The sequence below is a fragment of the Pantherophis guttatus genome, chromosome 1 (assembly GCF_059756535.1).
Source record: "Pantherophis guttatus breed Tessera chromosome 1, ASM5975653v1, whole genome shotgun sequence".
NCBI lineage: Eukaryota > Metazoa > Chordata > Lepidosauria > Squamata > Colubridae > Pantherophis > Pantherophis guttatus.
Window position 1 is genome coordinate 65,271,482 of NC_142063.1, and position 21,894 is coordinate 65,293,375.

General features: G+C 38.5%; 1 long non-coding RNA gene across 2 annotated transcripts in view; it reads left to right on the forward strand.

Moving 5' to 3' along the window:
• Positions 1-21,894, forward strand: part of LOC148116430 (uncharacterized) — a 122,466-nt gene that overhangs the window by 65,052 nt on the left and 35,520 nt on the right. Inside the window, exons 3-4 of one of the 2 annotated variants that reach the window (XR_015729257.1) lie at positions 1,347-1,379; positions 6,106-6,347. This is a non-coding gene — a long non-coding RNA (uncharacterized LOC148116430). Of the gene's footprint in view, positions 1-1,346; positions 1,380-6,105; positions 6,348-21,894 lie in introns of those variants that run through there. The other variant, XR_015729255.1, reaches the window with a different exon arrangement.

The window sequence follows — 21,894 nt, forward strand, 5'->3', positions numbered from 1 at the left end:
GAGTGTAACTGCTTTTGGAGTGAGAACTGTGCTTGGCTTTGAATGGGATGCCAAGAACTACATCAAGAAATTGCTGGACAGTGCCAGGACAAAAATGAAGTCTGGTTTAATATAATTTAAATAAAATGCAATTTAATAAAGTGCAATAATATGATGGCTTCCCATTTTATTTCACCTGACTTTCTCCTTAAAAAATTTCAGGGGCAATTTTTTTGCAGGTCTCAGTGGATAGACTCAAGACTTGGAAGAGGCAACAGGTTGTGCATTCTGTGATGGAAAGAATAGCCATGATGAAAGTAAATGTTGACTTTCCTAGAGTCTAGACAATGTTTTGCCCTAAAATCTAACACCTGGAGAACACCTGGAGAACCTCAGTGCTATACCCATTGTTTCATCAGAATTAACTTCTTTCTTGTTTCTCTTTTAAAAGCAAGCATGCTACTACAAATCTTGATAACCAGCAAATTAAAATTGAAATATTGAAAAAAACACATCAGTGATCCAAATTGCAAACCAGATGTATATTTGCCCTTCCTGAGCTAGTATATGGAGGAGGGATTGTCATCCCCATACACAAATAGTTCAAAATTCTTTATATCCTGATATGTTTCAAACATTGTATTTATAGCCAAATAATTATGCATCCTTGACATGGTTAAAAGCCATCTGCATGAACAATTCATTCTTGTGTACCATTATTGTGCTTTGACCTTAGAGAAGTATATTGCTTCAGTAATTCATGGAGGTCTCTTTTTAGTTTTAACAGGGGGGGGTATTTAGTGGGGGGGGGAAGAAAAATGCAAGACGGAACTGATCAAGTTCACTCCCCTCCTTTGGAATTTGTAACAAGCATAATTTTCAATGTGACAACTTAGTACAAAGTAGAAAATGGCTAGAATATAGACATACTAGAAATTAATACATCAGCAGTACAAACTGAACAAGACACTTAGGAATGGAGATAATAAGCGTATGGAAGACTGAGATTAACATTATTATTAAAAAGGAGATAATCATAATATATTGTATTAACTTTGACCTTGGTGCATTCAGATCCATGGAGATGCTGCAAAAGATAGCTGGTAGGTGGGCTGCAAGTTCCAGTTCAGATAACAAATAACAGAGTGACAAAAAATCTATTTAACCTTAGTTTTGTTGAAAGAGTTTTGCTTTTAAATTTCAGCAACAATAATAGATATAAATACATGGGCTCTGATTCTAAATAACACTCCCACAAAATGGGTGGGTTATCTAGGAAAAGATATCACTCGCACAAAACAGTGAGCAGATTTGATTGCCTTTGATACCTGTTACAATTTTTGGAAAATTATTTCGCTTTTTTTTAGGAGGAGGAAGAGGAGGAGAGGAAGCCCAAAGAGGTAAAGTGCATCAGAGAAAATTGCCTCTGTCCTCCATGAATATAATTCCTTTGGCAAAATGGGATGAAATGGCTCCTAGCCATGTTCCACTTTAGCCATCATTTAGTATTAAACTGGTTAAAATACATGCTATGATTTAATGACCAAATGCAATAGTTCAATGTAGGTAATACATTGACCATATGTTAAACAACAGTGTGAAGTTGTTTTTCGAAATATTAATATAAAGATTCAACTTAAACCTAAAGGGAAATATCTGTTACAAATGATGTGGCACTTTCAAACACTAACCTGAGGCAGATGTGATTCCAGAAACTGAGATGTTACATGACATTTCGGATGTGCTCATGTAATAAACCAAAATACTAATGCTTGCTTGCTTGTTTGTTTGCTTGCTTGTTTGCTTGCTTGCTTGCTTGTTGGCTCGGTCATTCATTCATTCATTCATTCATTCATTCATTCATTCATTCATTCATTCATTCAATATATTCATATTCTGTGTTTCTCAGGTACCAAAAGGAGCATACATGGCACTGTTCCACCTATTTTCTCGAAATAAGAAGTGGTCTGAACTGACAGGGAATGAATGGGCTTCCATGGCCCTGAGTAGACCCGAACAACCAACTAGTTAGATCAATTGTAGTCCAATAGAATTGGTCTGACCTTAATCACTACACTATACTGGCTCTAAGCATGTCTAATAGAATAACAAACGTGACAGATTCCATCTATTTATCCTATATTACAACACTGTAACATTATGTTGCATATTATAATGAAGTGGGACACCAAAATGTGTATTAATAAACATGGTAGATACCTGTTCATATGCCTAGCAGTAACTGGGTTATAAAAAAATATCAGCACACCAGTAATTAAAAAACCAAAAAGACAGTCTATATTGAGCCTGCTTGTTTCTTGCCAAGTGAACATTCTACATGTTCAGTAGGTTTTAGGCAGTCCCACAGGCAAAGTATTCCTTGAGGATCAAGGAATACTGCCTCATTTCTAAGGAGTGCCCAATTGCTCTCAAACCTTATTCCACAGCCAATCCATTATTAGTGTTTCAAAGTTTCTACAGTTTTGACATTGGTCCAGTCACAAATACAATTGAAGGTCTTCCACAAGAGCTATTATTATTGCTTCAACATTTTGAAAACATATATTAACATATTATAATGCTGTTGAGGAGTAGAAATATTAATTCATATATTCTTTTGTCAGAATCACCCTTTTGTATATCAATGAAAAAAGTGTTTCATCATCTTTATTTTCTTTTTAGGGGCATATCATGAGATGTCATGCCTTCCTTCTGTGAAGGAGCTGTATGCAGTTTGGCTCATTAATAAAATGAAGGGCATCCCTTTAAACTTTTTTTTTTTATTGAAAGAAAGTAGGAGTGAGGTTAACTCCTAGCCCATTAATGAAGTTTCTATTTATAATGCTTATAAGCAAAAAAAAGTACAGCAGAATATGAGTAACTGGGAAATGTTTGATTATTTTCCAAGTTCAAAAAGTTTAATTTGGATTTCAGCCTGTCTTGTGGAAGTGAAAGGCAAAACTCCCACAGATTTTTGTAGAAATAAGCCAGAGACATCAAACGCTCAAGAATGCATCTGCTGTTATATATTCTTGTGGTTTCAAAAAAAATGAAAAAAGATTTTTACAATGAAATAGCTAGTCAAATGTAAGATATTGAATACAAATAAGGTGCCAACACAGAACTTTACCTTGATCTCCAAAAAGTACTTACTGCACAATAAGGATGTCAACACGCAAGATACCTTAGAAGCTATTCCCATCTTCCAAGAGCCTCTGGTACTGGAAGTACTGGAGTTTTATCAGTACTTCAATCATTATCAGTTTGGAAGGCCACAGGAATTTATGGAATATCTATGGAAATCTAATAGGAAGAGTAACTAAAGAAGAATAACTAAAGATTCTAATCAAACTATGCCAGCAAATCTGGAGAACAATATAGAATGAAAGATCTCAGGCGATATACAAAAAAGGACAGATAAACAAGTGTGCAAAGCACCAGTTCCTTAAAACTATTTCTCAAATGATTAATATTGAATGCTGTCTTCTTGCTTCAATTACTTTAGTCACTTGTCCAAATTGCTACCATGTTCAAACTAATAATGTGCAATCAATTTATACATCTGTTTCTGAGAATAATGTGTATATACTGCCGGGAATCCAGAAGAACCTGGAAATCTCTCAGGAAATATAGCCAAACCATTCTCTATGTGCATTTGAAAAAGAAATTGAGAAAATACTTTCAGGGTTTGACATAATAATAGCAATAAAATAAAACACATTTTTAAAGTTTCATTTTCATCTCTGAGATTGACTTTGGAAAAGAGAACCAGCTGATCCACCATGCAGCCTTCTTACATGGAGGCTGTGTGTGGGCAGCCTCCATATAGGAAGGCTGCATGGGAGCCTATTTTGGGAGAAGCCACTATTCTTGCAATCTGAGAATTGTGGCTGCTTCCAAAATGATGCCCACTTCTAGGACAGCACCATTTGGCCTCCATATAAGAAGATTGCATGACAGCCAGTTCTCCTTCCCGAAGGCAATCTTTGGAAAAGGTAAGTGAAGAGAGGTATGAGGCCCAAGGGCATGGGACTGCCCCACTCCCCCCCCCCCACGCACACATACAAGAGTCTATAGGTGTTTATTCAAACCCCACAAACAGATCCTTAGAAAGCACTCCTGTTGCACAGGTCTGGATTCTGAGTTCAGCATGGCAAGAGTCACTAGGCAATCAAGCCCAATAGGCACACACAAAGTCCAGGAAAACAGGACAGAAGTGAAACAGGCCAGGATACATGGCACAAACACACAAGGCATAGACCTGGGCATGTTGCTCCAGAAATAATCAAGTCCTCAGGGCAGGATTAAATAGGCAATACTAGTGCAGCCCTTCATGAGATGTGAGGTTGCCCCTTCACAAATAGTCTAGCTGACCAGTGTTGTGCCTTTCTCCTCTCTGCTCTATTTGTCCTTAGAGCAGAAGGAGATGTGGACTCCACCTCCTCCTCATTGCTAATGGGCAGTAGCTGCTCCCAGTCCTCATTTCTCCTGGCCAGCATGCCGCAGTTGTGGTTTGCCTTGCTCAACCTCAGCCTGTTACTCATCCAATTGACCCAGCTGATCCTACTCTGTCAAGCTAGTACTCTCCGAGCCCAGATCTTGACCAATACTCAGCTCTGTCCTTTCCTCTGCTGACTCAAACTCACCCTCCTCCTCTGAACTCATGTCCAGAGAGGGATCTGCGGGCAGACCTATGACGGGGACCCAGTGGGGTAGGAAGGAAGTCCAAGACTCATCAGGGTGGGATGGGAGGAAGACAGGTAGGTGGGAAGCACTGCAGCTTAAAAAAAAAGCATGGTGTTTTTTAAAAAACAGCTTCGCAATCAATCCTGATATTTTATGACTGTCACAATGTTCTGCAATCACTTGATCACCATTTTCATGCTTCCCAAATGGCTACCAGAACTAGAGCTAATGGAGAATGCAAAAGTAAAATTACAAGCCATGGTCACATAACATTTTGCCTAATGACCGCAGTGACTTGCTGAATGACTGAATGGGAAATGACATTGTAAGTCTGTTATAGTTAGGTGAGTTTCTGCTTAGCAATTTTGGCATTTAGCGGCATTTAGTGATCGAGATGCCAATCCCAATTGTGGTTGTTAAGCAAGGACTACTTGCAATATAATTTCACACACTTCCTGTGGTACCCTGTAGCATTATTCTTTTCACTCTGTTCCAAATAGTTTCCGTATCTTATTTAAGTTCACATTCCATTCATTCTGAAGGATATTCTATAGATCTTCTAATTGTTCTTCATGCAGAAATCATATTTTCAATTCTTGTAGCTGTTCTGTTTTTATTTTTATTTCTTTCACTGCTGTTCTTTTTCCATGTCTATTTTTCCCAACATGCTAAAATCAGTTTTGACACATTTGGGAAAATATTCCATGAATAGAACTCAAGCACAGGTGGATCTTAAGCCTGTTCTCATTATTCTTGGTAAGCTAAAATCTCCAAACTAGGGAGTACTTTGTAACAGTAAGTACTGTGGTTCACATTCCCAACTAAGAATTGCATTCAGTATACTGACACACATTAGGCCAGTGATGGCAAACCTATGGCATGCATGCCAGGGGTGGCACGTAGCACCCTCTCTGTGGGCATGGAAGCCGTCACCCCAGCTCAGCTCCGCCATGCATGTGTGCGTGCTTCCCACCAGCCAGCTGGTCTTTGGGTCTCTGCCACGCATGCACGAGGTGAGGCGCATGCAGGGGCCCGTTCCCATATGCACAGGGGGCTGGCCGCATGTGCGGGGCTGCACATGCATGGGGGCGGGCCAAATAAGGGGGGCCATGTATGGATTGCATTTTGAGGGTTCGGGCGCTTTGGGCACTTGGTCCGGAAAAGCCATCACTGCATTAGGCTAAGCAAACTTCTGAATACTAAGATTCCAAGTAACAATTCAAGACAGGAAAAACTATCTTGATTTTTCCCTTTAGTGGGAATTTTGTGAATAGTTTACTTGACCTCAGTGTTAGTCTGAAAAGAACACTGGAAGCCAAACTGGAAAAAATGCCAATTGTTTTATAAAGTAAGAAAAACCACTCATAACAAAAAAAAAAATCTATGAACAGTTTTCTGTACTAAATTCCAATGCTCATTTTCTTTAATTTTTCTTTTCAGACTATGAAATTTTGGGCTTGCAGCCTTGCTTTAACCATGCTGTCAAAAAAAAAAAAAAGCTTCATCTGTAATTTAAGAATCTGCTGAGCAGAAGTACACAAGTAATCATCAGTGGACATATTCTGTATATTTAAAAGTTTCTTTTTATGTGGTTCTTTCTTTTAATAGGAAGCGCCAAATTTTCATCAGAGGAACCTTATTACCATTGACATTTGATTCCTGTTGAGGATTATTGTGCTTGTTATGATCTTATTAAGAACTCATATTCACTATGGATACAAAGATTTAATACTGATTCCTGCTAAAGCAAAAATGCTTATTAACTCGTTTCATAGTTACATAAACATCAGTCTTAAATGGAACACAATAGTCTGTCTCTCAATCGCTGATCAAAATTTCATAAGAAACAGCAGTTGAAATGGGAACTAAGCCCCTGACAATTGAAAGTTCTTTCAATATTACGTATACAACATAACTTCCACTGAGGAAATTTAACTAAAAATTAAAAAGAGTATCAAGTGAATCTGCATTTTAAAAAGCTTCCTGATCAATTTACCTATATACGGTAAAACGGGGGAAATAATTTTTGTTTGTTTGTTTGTTTATCCTGCTTTTATTTTTTTATATAAATAACTCAAAGTGGCAAACATATCTAATATTCCTTCTTCCCCCAATTTTTCTCACAACCAACCCACAAAGTACCATATTTTTCAGAGTATAACATGCACTTTTCCCCCCCATAAAAGAGAGTGAAAATTTGGGTGCATCTTATACACCGAATGTAACTCCGCCCACCAGGGATGGGTTCTACATATCTTTACTACCAGTTCGCAACAGGAGCACGCACGTGTGCTTCTGCGCATGCACAGATTGTCCATTATGACATCCAGGCGGGTAGGTGGAGCCTCCCGCCTCTTTTGCTACCAGTTCACAAGAACGAGACAGAACCGGGAACAACCCACCACTGTCGCCCACCCTCCGGCCCTCGGAAAATGGGGCACACTGAGGCTGAAATAGGCTATGGCAATCCCTGCAGCCTGAAACAGCTGATCTTCAGGAGGCCGATCCAACTGACAATCATCTGCTTGTGCTAATCAGGCTATGCTGAACCTGAAGCTGAAATGGGCCGTCTGCTGCAAGGAGGCAAATTGCTGGGAGGCAGAGGCAAATTTCTTTTTCTTATTTTCCTCCCCAAAAAAGGTAGGTGTGTGTTATAGTCTGGAGCATTTTATACTCTGAAAAATATGGTAACTGCTCCAAAGTCACACAGCCAGCTCTCCAACCCAAGAAACGGCCAGAACCTACAGTCACCCAGTTTTTAACCTTAACCACTAGGCCAGACTGACTCTCATGTACAAAATTTCTATATATTTAGGTTAGTGGTGAACATAAATATCTATACTTACATATTTTTTCATTATAAAAGTGTCAGTGGAGAGGATATTAATAATAGGCCCTTATTAATATGGACAAGAAAATTGGTGAAATTTCATCCGATTCAAACTTCCCAAATTTAAGCCTTTGAGGATGTGTGAGCCTCTGCCATGTCTTAATAAATTTCTAAGTCCATGGTCAGACCTCCTCAGAGGGAGCAGGTCACAATAAAAAAGAAAGGAATATTAATTCCTGGGACATTTCAATAGCCAACACTTTGTTGTTGTTGTTAGTTGTGAAGTCGTGTCCGACCCATCAAGTCCCCATGGACAACATTCCTCCAGGCCTTCCTGTCCTCTACCATCCTCTGGAGTCCATTAAGCTCACACCTACTACTTCAGTGACTCCATCCAGCCACCTCATTCTCTGTTGTCCCATTCTTCTTTTGCCTTCAATCTTTCCCAGATTAGGCTCTTCTCCAGTGAGTCCTTCCTTCTCATTAGGTGGCCAAAGTATTTGAGTTTCATCTTCAGGATCTGGCCTTCTAAAGAGCAGTCAGGATTGATCTCCTCTAGGACTGACCAGTTTGTTCGCCTTGCAGTCCAAGGGACTCACAGGAGTCTTCTCCAGCACCATAGTTCAAAGGCCTCAATTCTTTGACGCTCAGCCTTTCTTATGGTCCAACTTTCACAGCCATACATTGCAACTGGGAAAACCATAGCCTTGACTATACTTTTGTACTTAGTACAAGTGCTGTAGTGCTTAGTGCTGGCATTAGTGTATTGTTGTATTGTAGTGCTGGCAATACTGTACTCCTGAGGCTGCCCTTAGTTTGTGGCTGTTAACCACAATTCAGAGAAAGGCAGGAAATATATTAGGGCCTCATCTGAAGGTCAAAGTGGGAGCAGTTTTATATAGCAATGCCAAGCAGGCAATCTGTATCACCTAGTGCTAAGAACTTTACATTTATAGATGTAAAAGTACTTAGGAATAGCACATCATTTAGGTAAATTATATTTCCATATTAGTTACAAAATCTACAAGGAGAGACAGCGTATAGACTCTATTCATACATCCTTTTGGAAGAGCTGAAGTACCAGCTTTGGAAACACACGTGTCAACCCTGAAGCTGACCTGACCAAGACCAGTTTTGAGGCTTCAGTGTTGCCACACTGGAGCTGAGGGATAGGGAGGGGGGAATAGAGATAGTTGGGGTTTATAGCCAAAACAAAATACTTTTTTCTGGGAACCAAGGACATTCCCACAGGTGGTCAGAAAGAGGAAGAGTGAAGTTACCAGGCAACCGGGCAACACCTTGATTGGACCATGTGGCTGATTGTTTGGGTGAAAACCATGGGAACATTCAGAATCGGTTTTCACCAGCCTGTGTCAATATGGCATATTCAATAAAACTATTCTTTGAGGAATCTACCTGCCTCGGAGTTCTGTTTGCTATAGGTGTATTACTTGGAACCCTGACAACATCCTCATGGGCAAAATCTGTGATTGCTAAGAATTAACGCTACTGTAACTTGAATCAATCAACACACAACGTATGTGTGAATGAATATATCTGTTTAATTTATGTGGTTGCCAAACTCACAAATGTAACCCTGGATGACTAACAAAGATTTTAAAATGCAATATAAATATTTACATATACATACAAATAACTTCCTCAGCCAACTAATGCAAAGTAGCTCTTGAAAATACCATTCACCAGTAGCATAAACCCAATTACTCTCCTGACCCCCATGATTAGAAAAATGGTCAGATCTTCAAAGCTTCTGAAAGTTAAGCAGAGTGGGGCCAGCCAGATCATGGGTCACATAGTGTTCCAGAGGGCAAACACAGCTACGAAAAAGACACACTTCAAGGGTCCCACTAAATGACAATCCATGATTAATAGGATCAGAGCATATCCCTTCTTCCTGACTTATTGGGATCAGTAAAAACAATAGGAGTAACACAGTTCCTGGGCCCATGCCATGTGAGGCTTTATAGGTAAGAACCAGCATCTTGAATTGTAGCTGGGACCAAATTGAAAGCCAGTGCAGCAAATTAAATTCTCTGAAGACTATAAACCTGGGTTGGGTTGGGTTGCACTCTGCCAGCCCAACCATGAATTGCAGGAGCTTAAGCAGGGAGGTTGCTACTCTGCAGATAGATTGTCCATCTTATCCCTAGAGCCAGAGGTGGTATTCAGCAGGTTCTGACCAGTTCTGGAGAACCGGTAGCAGAAATTTTGAATAGTTCGGAGAACTGGTAAATACCACCTCTACTGGCCCCGCCCCCATCTATTCTCTACCTCCTGAGTCCCAGCCGATCTGGAGGAAATGGGGATTTTGCAGTATCCTTCCCCTGCCTTGCCCACCAAGCCATGCCCACAGAACCAGTAGTAAAAAATTTTGAATCCCACCACTGCTTAGAGCCCAATTTTATACACATATTTAGGCATTCATGCACGCATTACAATTTTTACACCCTGGAAACATTTTATTTTCCTTATGTGTGATTCTAGGTATCTGTTTTCTGTCATACTTTATCTAAATTTTGCAAGGATAGCAGGAGCCAAATAAATGTTTTAGGGGATTCCAAACAAACACAAATTGCTATTTGGCCATCTCAGATATAGTAGTGTTTTTAATATTATTCCTAGTATTTATTTTTGTAATATGAGAAGTTCATAACCATAGTTTGATACTAATTGTTTTGGATTTTAGGATATTTTTATTATTTGAGGAAAATAATTGCATGTTATTGGTAGTGCACACATTTAAATGATAGATATTAATGTGATTGAACTTCTATTGTATGTTCATGTTCTCCATTTTATGGCACAGATCTGGATAGCATTATATATCTGGACACGAGATAGCTTTTTGTTTTGAAAATTTTACATCTGTGAAGCAAGTTAACGTGATCAAAAACCGATCTGTTCCGTCAATTATTTATCTAAATGAGAGAATGGTTTAAGTTAATTTCAGTCACATGTACCCTGTAGCTATGTGGTTAGATAAAAAGCTAGGCTGGAGAGTGTTTTTAAAGCATTAAAGTTAGCCAGAAAATGATTCTGCTACTATTTTATTAATTTGTTCTGAATTTCAAGTTTACCTTCTAGCCAATAGGACTACAATAATAATAGAAATAATAATTATTACTATAATGATGTGACATAATTGTTCTTTAGTGTCCTTCTACATTCTTTTAGGATATTTGAAAATAGTCCTATAAAGAGGAAATAGAAGGCTGTGAAAATCAATTATGAGGCACCACCCCATTATAAAGGGGTATAATTTTAAGAAGTTTGAAATGATTGCAAAAGCAGATCTTGCAAGACTTAAAGCAATGCAGTATGCAGACAAGATGGGTACATTTATAGAAGGCTGTAAAGAGGCTATTTGCTCCTTTATATGTGTGATAAGGGAAGGTAGTACTGTATTTAGCTTACATTGGCAGCAGGAACACTACAGCAGAAATGATTTGTATTTGTGATATCAACAATTCGAAGTATTCTTATTGTCTGTTAACAGATTTAGTTGGTTTCCATCCATTATGTCTCTGGAGATTCTCAGTCATCGAGGTCATGGTTGTCCAGAAGATGCTTTTTCAAGAGACAACTGGACTTTCTGGTTCTGGAAATCTGTTCATATTCCTTCACCATTCAAAGGGTGTTTATCCCAAAGTGTATTGCTAAATGTCTATGGAGATTCTCAGTCATCCAGGTCATGGTTGTCCTGAAGGTGCTTTTTCAAGAGGCAACTGGACCAGAAATTCCAAAAAAACACCTTTGGGATTTCCAGCCATTGTGGAATGTAGTATCAAATGAAATAGGATTGTTACAGATCAGATTGAATTTTCAGATCTTTTCATTCTGAATGGAAAATTGTGATCTAAATTGAATATTTAACATCTGATATCAACCAAACATATTGCCCAGTTGAGATTCCAAGCACTTGTTTGGCTACAAAAGATCAACAACAGTTTTTGTAAATTATTATTTTTGTTTATACAGCAAGAGCTTATAGACTTTTTCATACACAAATTTCCCTATCTGAAGAGGAATATGGAAATCAAATGCAGCACAGTATCCTACTGAAGCTAAATTATTACTTACAATATTCCATTATCTCCTAACCTTGTGCCATCAGACAAGTAGGCCATCAGTTCCTGGAATTCTTAATCTGCCTTTGGCTTTCTCACTAGCAAGTTTGATGTTTTGGGAAAACTTCTTTACTCTGATCACAGCCCTAACTTTTTGCAGAAATCTCATGTTTAAGTATTCTCTCATCTTGTACCTTCTATTTTGATCAAATGGATTTTAGTTCTGTGAATACTTTGTCAGCAGCCAAGAAAGAATTTTTAACATGGCATAACAAAGTCCTATTTTTCTTTACTCTGTCTGATCAGTACTAACTGCAGAAAAGAGTTAAGGCACATCTCTGTTATTTATTCATGATGTTAATGTACTCTTTAAGCTCATTTAGTTTATTTGATGTGGTCTAGTGGAGGGTTTAATAACTTTCTGCTTTTGCTCCAGGCTTTCTACAGATCTTAAAAGCAGGAAATAGATTACAGAAGTTAGGGTAAAGTTTTTTTCATCCCCCATTCATGAGATGTCTGTGGTTAAGCATAAATGAACAATTCTCGAGGTTCAGATATCACTGCAGATACCATACTTTTTCTCTTCTTGCATATTAAGGGCTCATCCCCATGATCCCTGAGACAAATGTGCCATGGTAGTCATTTTCATCTGACATGTCCTCATGATGTTACCATTATTTACAACTGAGAAAGATTAACATCATATTTAGCTGTTAAAGTAGTGTTTTCTCTCTTCTTTGACACAATTTTTGTCATGAACACTATCGTGAAACAACCTTGTGTTGCTGAGAACATCTCTCTTCCCTTCTGGTCACTGGGTTCCACCCTTTCTGGGCCTTTTGACTTGGACTTCAGGAGAAATTTAGACATTTATTTGTTTGTTTGTTTGTTTGTTTGTTTGTTTGTCTGTTTGTTTGTTTATTTATTTATTTATTTATTTATTTATTTATTTATTTATTTATTTATTTATTTATTTATTTATTTTATATACCGCCCTTCTCCCGAAGGAGTCAGGGCAGTGAACAGCCAAGATCAAATACATAAATATAAAAGTTAAAAACAATTTAAAACCAGATTAAATATTTTGGCCCACAATTAAAAACATCCCATTAAAATCCAATTTAAAATTTAAAACCGTTAAAATTAGGCTAGCCTGGCTTGCTGGAATAACAAAGTCTTCAGGGCAAGGCGGAAGGTGCGCAAGTCCGGGTTCCTCCGTACCTCCAGGGACAGCTCATTCCAGAGGGCAGGAGCCCCCACTGAGAAGGCTCTCCCCCGGGGGTTCGCCAGTCGACATTGTCTGACCGACGGCACCCCGAGCAGCCCCGCCCTGTGGGAGCATACTGGCCGGTGGGAGGCTGTCAGTAGCAGAAGGCGGTCCCGTAAGTACCCAGGTCCTAAGCCATGGAGCGCTTTAAAGATCAACACCTTGAATCACACCCGGAAGACCACTGGGAGCCAATGCAGCTCGCACAGGAGAGGTGTTACATGGGAGCGCCCCACCGCTCCCATAATCACCCGTGCGGCTGCGTTTTGGACCAGCTGGAGCCTCCGGATGCTCTTTAAGGGGAGCCCCCTGTAGAGAGCATTGCAGTAGTCCAGTCGGGAAGTGACGAGGGCATGAGTGACTGTACACAGGGAGTCCCGATCCAGAAAGGGACGCAACTGGTGGATCAGGCAAACCTGATAAAAAGCTCCCCTGGCCATGGCCATCATATGCTCTTCTAAAGACAGCCACGCATCCAGGAGGACACCCAAGTTGCGAACCCTCTCCATGGGGGCCAATGACTCACCCCCAATAGCCAGCGATGGCACCAGCTGGCTATATCGGGACGCCAGGAGCCACAGCCACTCAGTCTTGGAGGGGTTGAGTTGGAGTCTGTTTCTCCCCATCCAGACCTGCACGGCCTCCAGGCACCAGGACATCACTTCAAGGGCATCATTGGGGTGGTCTGGGGTGGAGATGTACAGCTGAGTGTCATCAGTGTACTGATGGAACTGCACCCTAAAACCACGGATGATCTCACCCAGTGGCTTCACATAAATGTTGAACAGAAGGGGCGAGAGGACCAACCCCTGTGGCACCCCACACATAAGGCGCCTTGAGGACGACCTCTGCCCCCCTGCCAACACAAACTGTGACTGGTCAGAGAGAAAGGAGGAGAACCACTGTAATACGGTGCCCCCAACCCCCAGCCCCTCCAGCCGGCGCAACATGATACCATGGTCGATGGTATCAAAAGCTGCTGAGAGATCTAATAGGACCAGGACAGAGGAACAACCCCTGTCCCGAGCCCTCCAGAGATCATCAACCAATGCAACCAATGCCATTTCTGTGCTGTACCCAGGCCGGAAACCGGACTGGAACGGGTCTAGATAGACAGCGTCATCCAGGTGCTGGGGAAGCTGTCGCGCAACCACACTCTCAACAACCTTTGACACAAAGCGAAGGTTGGAGACTGGACGGTAATTCACCAAAACAGCCAGATCCAGAGAAGGCTTCTTGAGGAGGGGCCTCACCACCGCCTCTTTCAAGGTGGAAGGCAAGAAACCCTCACTCAACAAAGCATTAATGATCCCCTGGAGCCAGCCTTGTGTAACCTCCCGTAACCTCCAGAGAAGCCAGCACCAACCAGGAGGGACACGGGTCCAATAAACATGTGGCCGCGCTAAGCCTCCCCAGAATCCTGTCCACATCCTCGGGAGCCACAGGGTCAAACTCCTCCCAGATAATATTCTCAAGACCTGCCTCCATCATCCCGTCTGGATCCACCCAGTCAGAGTCCAAGCCTTCCCGAATTTGAGTGATTTTGTCATGCAGATACTGCGCAAAATCCTCAGCTCGACCCTGCTCGAGCAGGGTCAGCTCAACTTTTGCAGAGGCATCTGCCTGCAAATGGTCTGGTTGTGTTTGTTAATGGATCTTAATGGATTCCTTTTTTATACATGTTTAGTTCTTTTTTGAAAGAGTGCTATACCTGATTTTAACTACTGATTTAGCATATTTTTGAAGAAGCCCTAAACCGATGTTTAAAAAACAGGACTAGCACACTTCACAGAAGGTTGATACAATTAGATTCTGTTAGCGATGTGTTGTTTGGTCTTACACCAATTGATACATTAGATACTTTCCAATACTTCTACTAACCAGGTCTTGGTATGAATATATCTTTTATTGTTTATACTTCTTTCTGAGAAACACCATTCTGCCTGTTCCAGCTATGGCAACTTGCTGCAGCATGCCATTTCCCTTGCAGCATAAACCATAGTTATGCCACTGCCAGAATGCTTCCTATACATCTATGACTGTCAGTTGTATTTTAATCACAGGTTTAGTGTACTTTCAAAGGATCCATGTTGAAAAATAGCCTGACACTAACCTGCAGCCTGTTAATCAGGCATATTGGCTAAATCTACAGAGCATCTATCTTGCATCTGTCCGGCTCTACTGCACTACACCACATGTTAAGAAAAGCAGTTAGTGATTGCTTTTTTGGCCAAGAATATAATGCTCAGAGGGAGAGGATTGAAGCCAGGAGAATCCACCAATCACTTCCATTAATTTCCCCCATACTGCATTGAAACTGTAAGGACAGAGGAAGTACTCAATGGCCTTGAAAGCAGAGGCAGAATAGGACTAGACTATCAGGGCAGAATAGTTTATTCCCACATACTTAGTGGCTTGCACTTTGATGCATCTGGCTGGCTGTACACTAATTTAACAATACATTAGATGTATCCTTAGACATACTAAAGAATAATAAATGGACCTAATTATAAAATAAATCTGTAAATTTGTTCTAAATAATTGAATGCTTATTGCTTGAAAAAGACAATCTAACATTAGGGGCTGCTTTAGACCTGATGGCCATGAGGTCAACATACACTGAATATATCGCATAGGATTGTTTCATTAAAGAAGGCAGATGGAGCTTCTAGTAACAAGTAGCATCAGTGGGTGAAAAGAAAGAGATGGTACAGGAAGTGGCTAAAATAGTAGTCGTAGCCATTCTTCCAACGTAATATAGTTCCAACCTATCTCTGTCTATGAGGGGTCCTTGGTGCTCTCTGAATTTGGTTGTTTCCTTGCAGACATTTCATTACCCAAAAAAACTAGATAACATCATTAGAGCTGGTATTAGTGCTAGACTAGCACTAACTAACTAGCTAGTTTGGGTAATGAAACATTGGCAAGAAAACAACTAGGCTCAGAGAAAACCAAGGACCTGTCATTTCAACCCTAAGTTACAAATATTCTCCTTTATCTCCAATATTGTCCTTTATATCTCTATGCAAATGGTATGGTAAGATAATATTTATTTATTTATTTATTTATTTATTTATTTATTTATTTATTTATTTATTATATTTCTATACCACCTTTCTCCCGTAGGACTCAAGGCGGTGTACAGTCAAGAAAAATTTAGACTTCCTGTTTGCTGCTGGCCGCCGCCAGACGTTCCTTAGGGATCGTCAGCTTCCACTGCCTGTCAGAGCCGCCTTCACAACGGAACGGCGGCTCGAAAAAACTCCGTTCCCATGAGGAAACGGAGATAGAGCCGGCAGGGGTGGGTAGAACTCTCTGCAGAGTCCCAAAAGTTTTTCTTTTACTTTTGGGATGGAGCGGATGAGATGCCCCATATCCCCAGCCGTTGCTCCGGGCTTTGGGAGACCTCTGCTAATGCAGAGCCAGGCGTCAAAAGCAAGCTTGCGAATTTGACAGATTACTCAAAGAAAATGTGAGCTGGACCTGTAATACTGAAGCGCAAGTATTTTACTTATCTTTTAAAAATTACTTAAGAGAATAGAGGAAGAGAAAGAGGAAAAAAGTTTCTTTTTAAAATGGCGTCTGCCGCGGCTGGAGAAGAGTTTGAGAGGGAAAGTTTTTCCGTTTTTTATTATTACAATGTAGCGGAATAAATACCACTGGCTACATTTGTAGACAAAACTCCGCTCCTGTTTTTGTTTTTCTCTTTTTTCCCTGGAGGCTTGAGTGTTGCTGGCTGGAAGTCTTTTGTCTTGTTTTTTTTTTTTTCTTCTTCTAACAAAGCCTGCTTAGGCGGAAACATGGCACTGAGGCTTGTGAAGTCAGACAAACAAATAGGTGGGGGGGATTCCCCCACCAAGAATTTAAAGCAATATGTTTTAACTCTTCAGTCCCAGAAACCTGATTTTAATATAATAGAATTTCTCTTAGAGGAGATTGAAAGAAGGGATGAGATTGTGAATCAGCAACTTGAAAAATTTAAGCAGGAAACTAAGGAATTGGTGAAATCCAAGTTTGACTTTTTGCAGCAAAAAATTTTAAAATTGCCAGAATTCATGATTCGGTTGGATACAAATACTAATTTACTAGAGTCAAAAATGGATGAAATTCAAGATAAATTGGACAATAGAATTCAAAAAATTGAAAATGATTTGTTAAATATTCAGGATTATAGTTCAGAAGAAAAATTTAAAATGGATGCTGACCAAAAGGCTGGTAATGTAGAATATCTGGAACAGAGGATTCAAAAAGAGGTTCTAAAGATACAATATAATTTCACAGAATATGCAATAAGACTTAGAGGTTTGCAGGAAAATAACAGAGATGACTTAAGGAAAATATCTTCTGAATTTCTAGCTGGGATTTTAAAGATTCAACCTGAGGAAGTGTTTTGTAGGATTGACAGAGCTTATCGAATAAACTCTTGGACTGCCAAGCAAAGGCAATTGCCTAGAGATGTGGTAATCTATTTTTCAGATAAAGAAATTAGGAATAAAATTGTGCAAAATTCCTTCAATTCTAATTTGCAATTGTATGGAAGAAAGATTTGGATTTACAAGGAACTCCCACCTAAGATATTAATGGAAAGGAAGAAATTTGGCTTTCTGGTGTCTGAGTTAAAAAGGAGAAATATTCAATTCCGGTGGGACGTCCCAGTTGGTATTATATTGAGATATCAAGGAGAAAGATACCAGTTAAATACTGTTGAAAGGGCGGAAGAATTTTATCAAAATAGGTTGAAAATGAATTTAACGTCTTCAGATATAATACAGGATAAGCAGAAGGAGCTGGAACTAAAGACAGAGACTGTACCAGATAAATTGCCTTTGGATTTATCGGATACCCCAGCTGGATTATCTACAAATTTGAGAGAAGTGCCATCTGATTTTAATGTGATGACTTATCAAGGCAAGGACAAGCATGGAAACCAATTAGAGGATATACAAGGGATAAAAAAGAAATGCGAGACACAAAAAATTAGGATGGAGGTCAAACCCACAAAAAGAAAACAAAAAAAGAAATAGGTTGTACAAAAATAGAAATTTCTAACCCAAGCAACAGTGAAGCCAGTGATTTTAAAATATGAATGATTATGTGAAAACATAGAGGAGGCGACATATTGGTCAATATCATCCTGAGGATAGTGGCAGATCTCTGCATTGCCGTAATTTTGGGACATGGAAAGAGCCTCAAATTGATGGTTTTGAATTATCTATTTTGAAACTTCTTTTTGTGTTGATAAATATATTATAATTATCTTGAATTATAAGGCAAGAGAATCACATTGGGACATGCAGAAGATCGGGTTGTTACCCAATACGATGATGGAAATTAATAATCCTGATGAAACCCACAATTATTATTATATGGAATACAATTATAATGTCACTCGGGTGGTTGTTTTTACTTTTATATATATAAGAAGATGTTTACTACTGATGGGGGCAGATATGATTGGAGATCTTGAATAAACTGTTGCATCCGCAAGCTATGTCACCCTATTATGGATGTTGGTTTTAACAATCCAGTGGAAAGACTTCAAGAAGATATTATATGGACTATAAATTTAAAGTTATTGTCTTTTCTTTTTTTTATTTAGATATAATGGAATATATATATATATATATTTTTAAGTAGTGTGGGCAGTGAATTAAAGATATCAAGAATTGTTGTGTATGGTAAATTTGTAAGACAGTGGGTGAATAAGCTAGCTACAGACTGATTAGTTTAAGAAAAGGGATTTTTAAGTGATACATTTAGGGGAGTGGAGGAAATGGATAGAGTGGAATAAATGTTAAATTAGATTTTATGGGGAGCCCGCTTTGAAATGTTATTAAAGTAGGACTTATTGTATAGTTTTAAAGTGGAAGGTGGTTTTGAATTGTTGCAATAATGCATAGATATAAAACACTATCATGCTAAATTAGAGTTATTTTATAATAGTTATAGTATAATGTGTTTGTTTTTTTTTTTTGTTTTTTTTTCTCTTCTTCTTTTCTGAAATGTATGGATAAAGGGGGATTTATAATACTTTTAGTAAGTAAAGGTCAGTATTTTGAGGAGGGAGTAAGTAATCTGTTATGAATTAGGGTTTTTTTTTTTGTTACGAAGAAGTCACAGGGGGGGAAGGGTGGGGAGGGGGGGTTAGGGAGGGGGGGAGGGGGGGGAAAAAGGGGGAAAAATTTGTATTTGAAAACCTTTTCAATAAAAAAAAAAAAAAAAAAAAGAAAAATTTAGATACACAAACATCATAAAATTGTTAATTAAAATTATTATTATAACATAGTTTGACCCAATTAAATAGAATCTAAAATTAGATAACATTTAAAAAACATTCACATGTTCATATGTTTAGCTCCGCCTGTTGGAACATCAGGGTCTTGAGGGCACAGAGATCAGGGATATTCCGTATCTCCGGGGGCAGTTCATTCCAAAGGGTTGGAGCCCTCACAGAGAAGGCCCTCCCCCTGGGAGTCGCCAGTCGGCATAATTTGACTGACGGTACCCTGAGTACTCCCTCCCTGTGAGAACGAACTGGTCGGTGGGAGGCTATTGGTGGCAAAAGACGGTCTCGTAGGTACCCAGGTCCTAAGCCTAATAGCAGGGATTATTTATTTATTTTCCCATATCTTCTCTCTCTCTCTCTCTCTCTCTCACACACACACACACACACACACAGCACTTAGTCAGCTGTTACCCTTCATATCAGATTGGTTTGATTAATTGCATTGATCTAGGTTAATAACCTCTGGAGAAACGAGTGGTGGAATCAGGTTTTATATATTAATAAAGAAAACTTTTCTTAAGGAAAACATCTTACCTTTCAACAAAAGTTCTGTAGATAGATTGACAGCTATTTAAATGGACCTGCACAACTGTATTTAACTGTTAGAGAAAGGCATGGCATTGGATTTGGCCATAAGACCACGTATAAATCAAAAACTCTCTTCAGTCAATCGAAATTCAATTAACACAGCTAGTATTATCTAATCAACTAACCTCAATATGCAACATAACAAAATGATTATTACATTTACAACCCCAGTGTAAATCGTAACCTCATGAAATCAGAGCCTAGAATGATCATAGATGAATAATTCAGTTCTCAACCTCATAATCAGTTAAAAAAATAAGTCACCATTTTACATTAATTTGTTGACAATTCTTTTCAGCAAAGCAAAAACATGGGGTTTCCTTTGAATTAGAGCTGCATAGATGATAACTTTTTCCACAATTTAGGTAAACATCTAGAGGTGGGACGCCTCACTGACATAGAATTCACAGTCTCTAAAACAAAATAAAACAATTCCATCTATGTAGAATAAACAGCCTAGTCCAGATGAAAGAAGAGAATTTGGTCAAATATATTCAATACTATCATTACACAAACCAAATATAACATTATATACATATTCTTTGTTGATTTATTTGTAGCTCTTACTTAACTGTTAAAACCAATGATGAGTTAGCAATATAATAAAAGGCTGTTGTTTTATTATGTGTGTGTCTAATGCAATTCTGACTGGTTAAAATTATGGAGAAATAAAATCATAGACAGGATCTCAAATGTCATTAAGGATAGCCACTGTTCAATGTAGGTTCTGCTAAAGTAGTTGGTAATTAGGGTGCTAAGTTTGAAATCTTCACATTATTTTTTGTCATCAAATAGTAACCTTAGAAGAAGGTAACAAATAAGGTAGTTTAGAGAAAGCCTGACAATGTAATCATGTAATTATTGCAGCCTTCTGTGTAATCAATTAATATTTCTGATAGCAACCTTTGAAATAATTTTAAATTAAATCATCCAAAATGGGTGCGATATGGTTCTGTTTCCACTTTAGGCTCCCCCCCCCTTTATTAATGACAATGTAAAATACCACCTTAAATCAGAGATTATTTTGACAATAAATTGAAATCTTTATGACGGCTGTGATTCTTTAATACAGTTGAAGCTTAAAAAAAAATTGAAACCTTTTGTTGTGCTAATTGACTTGACAAATAGTTTTCCATACTCTCTACACTACAACACAGACACACAGACACACAGACACACATACATACATACAGACAGACAGACAGACACACACACACACACACACATATATTTAGCCAATTGTATATTCATTCTAAATTTCCAGTTTTTGGAAATTTAGAGTAATGGATATCAATATGCTCCCTTGCCATATCAATACATGCAGAATATTATTTTTTAACATTGAGAATAAATGGTATTACAATTGTTATGAACTGTCTCCAAAGAGTCCATTATAATGGTATTATTTTATTTTGTTGCAAATTTTCAAATAAGAAGCCAATAATTTTCCCATTTCTTTCTCTTTGCTCCAAATGTGTTTCATTTTTTTAAAAAAACTATCCATACTCTCTTTAGCAGTTCATCAAAGTGACAAATCAAATTCATAAAGGCCATTATTATTATTATATGCATCAAAGCTCAGTCTTAGGTGTTTCTTTCCTACAATCAAATTAAACTGCTGCTTATCAGATCTTTGCATATATTTCTTCAATTGCCATGTCCTTTTTTGAGATCACCTGATTCGACTGATGTGCTTTAAAGCAGTGAAACACACTTTTTGTGTTTTCAGTTTTACTTTCACACAAATCTGTATTTTAACTGAAGGAATTTATTCTATTTTATAATACATGTTTTGCTTCATTTGCCTTATTTTGTAATAACCCATGCTTGTTGAAATAATAAACAGGAATTTCTGAAGATAATGTTTATTTTCTGTATGGACCCCCTAGCTTGATCCAGATGCCTATCTGCAAATAGGTTAGTTACAAAATCATTATTGGTTCTCTCATACTTGGTAGAGCTAACTATGCATTTGACAAAAGGGTCCTTGCCATTATGTCAAATGCATAGTCCTTGCCCTTTGCTACAAAAGGGTTTATCTAGAAGAGGGACAGTGCCAAAAAGACATTTCAGATTCTGATGTCTGGTAAGAATTTCTGAAGTTTTGCAACCTCACTTTTTATTTCATGTTTTTAAAATATTTCTCTTATGTTCTCAGTTACAGCATGAA